This window comes from Corvus brachyrhynchos, unplaced genomic scaffold (genome assembly GCF_000691975.1).
Source record: "Corvus brachyrhynchos isolate BGI_N302 unplaced genomic scaffold, ASM69197v1 scaffold126, whole genome shotgun sequence".
NCBI classification, from domain to species: domain Eukaryota; kingdom Metazoa; phylum Chordata; class Aves; order Passeriformes; family Corvidae; genus Corvus; species Corvus brachyrhynchos.
Window position 1 is genome coordinate 4773616 of NW_008239283.1, and position 4616 is coordinate 4778231.

A 4616-nucleotide genomic window follows, 5' to 3' on the forward strand; every position below is an offset into this window, starting at 1 on the left:
AGCAGCAGCCCTGCAGGAACATGTCAGTTCCTTCACCTGGCTGTTCCCAGGCAGGGGATGGAGCAGGAGCAAGGCACCTGGCTCCTCAGTGGCATCCTCTGCTGCTCCTGTGTGTCAGCACTGGAAATCCTGACACCTCGTGTGACATCCCAGGTACACAAAGTCACTCCTCCTGCTGCTCCCCCCCGCCAGGCACACAATGCAGCCTCCAGCTTACTGTCCCCTCTGTGTTTCTCTCTTTGCAGGAGCCGTGCCTTACGCAAACGCTTGGAGGGAGCAGAAGTTGCAGGCTGGCTGCTTCCCTGCGGCAGGGAGTGTGCTGGCAGGGCAGCTCTCACTCTGTGTTACCTCGTTAACCTCATCCAATGCCTGACCTCTGCTCTCCACAGCAGCACAGAAGCTGTTTAATTCTTACCCCTCTAGGCTGAGCCAGATTGCCCCCACTGAACAGGTCACTGCAGCAATGCCGTTCTGAAATAGCGCACGCGGGTTTTTGAAGCCAGGAAAATGGTACTTCATTAGTGAATGTAGCAGGGAAGGGAGGCAGAATATAGAAGAAAGATTTTTCATAACTTTGAAATTTCATCAAGGTATGTCCAAGTTCTTGCCACCAGTACCCCCAAGCAAAGAAAAATTATGAAATGCCTTTTTTTAAAAAAAATAAAAATTAATTTTTTTCATGAAAGGGATACTTACTTTAACGAATTTATTATCTCCCTGAATGAGCTACCAAATAAAAGCTGTCCTTTGGATCCCTTGCTTCTGCAATCACTTAATGTCGCAGTTACTTTGGTGTGATGGGGAAGTAGCAGATCTTAAACCTACAGCACTGGATTAGGAGCCCTGGAGGGCTGTTGTTGGCAAGCCAACAGTAAATGTGTTATCTTTGCCATTTTCAGTTCTTTGCCCAGCAGAACTCTCTTCAGCCACTGTCTCCTTGCTCTCAGTCCCACAGTCTCCTCCCTGCCCCTTTGCTTGCTACCCTGCTTTTCCCCTGCCTCCTTGCCTCAATTTTCAGTACCTGCTCTGCCTCTGTCAAAAATTGATCTGAATTTTGCATGAATCCTGCAAATGTTTGTAGCTTTCAGTGCTTTTTTCCTCCTGTCAGCTTAACAACTACAGGGTAGCAGTTCTGGCACAGGCCAAAAGAAAATAAGGCCCCCTGAGCAGTGACTTGTCATGAGCCTCATAAAAAGGCAGTGGAAGGATTCTGTTGCTTTGCTGGGGCTTTTTATCTGGTGCAACTTAAACACAAAGTTCACAAGCCCAAATCTGTGGAATTGTCGTCAAATTTTGCCAGAAGGTCTCTTTCAAGTGAGAAGAAAATAAGCAGTATTGTGTAATTTTTTTGTTCCTGGTTAGAAACAGGATACTTCATCATGCTGATTAATAGTTTCCTAAATTATGAATGCTGCTGTGAAAAACTGTGAGCAAACAATGTGTGCATTCAGTTTTAAATCCCAACTGCAGTGCTTTGAGATGTCTGATTTTTTTTTGCTTCTATCTGAATTCCTTGGCATTGACCTTTCTTTTTAATTCAAACTGCCAAGTGCTTAAGATACCCCCTTATATGCTTCAGACACTTTTGTTCTGGAGAACTGAATATTTGGTAGTGTGTACAGCGAGTGAAAAATGAGCTGCTTGTGCCCTTGTGCAGCACAGTGAGGTTTGTCTTTTGGGGGGCGGGAGGAGACGTCTGCAAAACTGTTGTTTTCCAGGGATGACTAATTGTTCATTTTCACACTTTGAAAAGATGCTTGTTGACTCAAAGGAGATGCACCATGCAAATAAACATGCTGACAGACTCACAATATTTTTTCCAACTTTCACACTAGGCATGGCAGTGTGGAGTAAATGGAAGAGCAGCAGAAGAGCACCTTGGGAAGCCTCCATGCTCAGCACTGCTGCTGTCAGTTTGAACTTGGGCACAGGCTCGAGGAGTTTGTGTTGTACTGCAATGTGCCAGAGGTGCTTAAACAGCCTTAACCAGCTTGAATGTAAACCACACTGCATCTTACACCAGCACTGATGTATTTTTCCCTTGAGCTTTCTGTCTGATAGGAATCATTCTTCACATTTCAGCTCATATCTGACTTTGTCTTCCACTCCTTCTTATTAAAGGGAAAAGGATCACTAGCTCTGCTTTTTTTCCCCCCCATTTTCCTGACCACTGCATGGAAGTGACACAGAGCAGAGCTTTATCTTCCATGGAATAACAGTGTTTATAAACAAAGTAATGCTGTGGTTCTGCAACCTACATCACTGGTGCTTGAAATTTCCAGCTCGCATTTGAATCATTCCAGTTTAATCATCAGAAGGGTTTTATAAAAACACCAGCAGAAGCCAGGAGCCCTTATGTTCGTTTCTGTAAGTGAGTACATCTCAACCTTTAAGTAAGGACAGGAGCTTAGAATTCATTTAACATTGATTTAGATATTTCAAGGTAACAAACAAAACGAGATGAAAAGATCCTTGACTAAAACTACATTAAAAAGCTAAGCCATAAACAAGCCACAAAAGAGTTTACCCCAAAATAGGAATTACCACATCCAACTACTATTTTAATGGGAAAAAAACCCCCAGCCCAAGCCTCTTTACAAATAAAACATACAAATTTAACACCACTTTAAATTCAGGAATCATTATTCTAACTTCTCAGAAGTCAATCTCACAGTATTAATCTTAATATGTGACAAAGGATCATTTATGTAGTAAAATAAACCTAGCATTTAAATGCCAATAGTATAAATATTCATTGCTGGCAGAGAATAGGAGTTTGGCACTCATCTGTCCCTTAGCAATACATTTTTATTACTCAGAACATTCCTCTGGGCCATAGGAGACTAAATTAAATTCATTATAAACTTTATTGGGAAGGATTTTGAATATGTGCAGATGTCTGGTAGAGAGGGCTTCCTTCTCCACCCTTCCCCTTATTCTTCTACTGAATAGATTTTTGCCTTTTTCTTCTGCAGCTGAGCACTTAAATCTGTCTCCTTTGATAACCCAGTGTTTTTCCTCTATCCTGGCCACTGCCAGCAGTTCCAAAAAGCCTGAAATTGTCAACAAGATCATAATTGCCACCAGACAGTGCCAAGAACAGCTTTTCTTTGGCTGCCACAGCCCCTTAGCTGAGGCTGTTGGTGACCTCAGGTACACAATCCTTTGCCTGTGCACTTAACCCTGACCATCCTCATGGGTCAAGGTCTGCCAGACTGCTGCTGCTGCTGCTGCTCTGTTCCAGTCAGCCCAAAGGGTTAGACCTCAAACTTTGCCTCTCTGTGATTAAATTAATGACACAAAGGCGGGCTCTCAGCATCTGCTTGTAAAATGACATTTAAGTGGCAATTGTCAGTGGAATATGAGCATATGGTTACTGAGCTGTGAGTCAAGTGCAGGCAGAAATGCAGTTGGTCCAGAGGAAGAGCTTTTTTTAGCTTTTGTGTACTTGGCCTGACTATACTCAAAGGCACAACATGACACTAATGCTTAGTCACAAAGTCCTCAAGCAGTGCATCAGAGGTGTGAAGAAGTCCCAACAGAGGAAAACATCACCACCCTCAATTATTAAGTTTACCATCATAAAGCAATGCTAATCATAAGGAAAGCACTTGGTTCCTATTGGATTCTGCTACAAATGGCTTTGAAAACATGAGCAAAGATACCTTGCCACTAACCAGGGTCTCAGTGGTCTCAATATCAGCCACTACTAACTCAGGAGAAGTAAAAAAAAAAAAAAAAAGCAAAGACTGAAGTACTAATTAAGAACGTTACTTTCAGGAGGTGGGGTTTGGCCTGTATTTGTGTTATATTTGTTGTTGTAACAAGGACAAAAATCTTGCTTTTTGCTAGAAATAAGGACATAAGGCACTAGTTTATTTTCTTTCTAGCTTCCAAGAAGAGTCAAGGCATGAAATGCAGTCTTCAATCACTAAGATGACCTTCCCAACTGCAGATCAATGCAGCACCATCTTCCAGCATCTGCAGCTGCTCCATGCCTCTGCTGCTGCAGCTCCCTGCAAGTGAGGAGGCAGCTGCCATATGCTTGCTGTCTCCTGACAATTGTCATTGAAATGTCAGTTTACAAACAGCTGTTACTTTCATTGCTGCAAGTCTGGCTTCTTCTAATGCAGCAAAGAAACCAGGCAGGCTGATGCCCGAATGGCTGCTGGCCCTCGGCACTGCAGGCTGCTCTGCCTCAGCACGGAAAACTGAGGGACGCTGGAGCACCAGCTCAAGGAGGGGACTGTCTTCCATGCCCTCCAGTCTCAAGGTTCTCCTACTGGTTCTGCTTCTGACAGGTGAGAGTTTGGATCAGTTTCTCTGGTCCTCAAGCAGCTGGGCAGAATTTCAGATCCAAGCCTGCAGCTTTTAACAGCTCCTGGTGAGTATCTGGTGTCCAAAAAGTGACTCGACCTCCTCTCTATCTCTGACCAACAGTAACGAGCTGTTGATGAGCAGAAGGGTGTGCAGAGGGTGGGAGGCAGGAACACACCTTTTACTTCTGCTCCCAGTCTCATCATTGCCTCCCCCATCATCTCCCTTGGGTTTAAGTTCAGGAGGTTTAAAAGCAGGATCCACAGAGGAACTGCAGTGTCTCTTCAAGGCTTCTGTGG

General features: G+C 44.0%; 1 long non-coding RNA gene across 1 annotated transcript; it reads left to right on the forward strand.

The window, feature by feature from the left end:
• The first annotated feature begins 6 nt into the window (after positions 1-6).
• LOC108448154 lies at positions 7-3742 on the forward strand. The gene is made up of 2 exons (XR_001863946.1): positions 7-153; positions 246-3742. It is a non-coding gene; the product is annotated as an uncharacterized LOC108448154 (long non-coding RNA).
• The last annotated feature ends 874 nt before the right edge of the window (positions 3743-4616 follow it).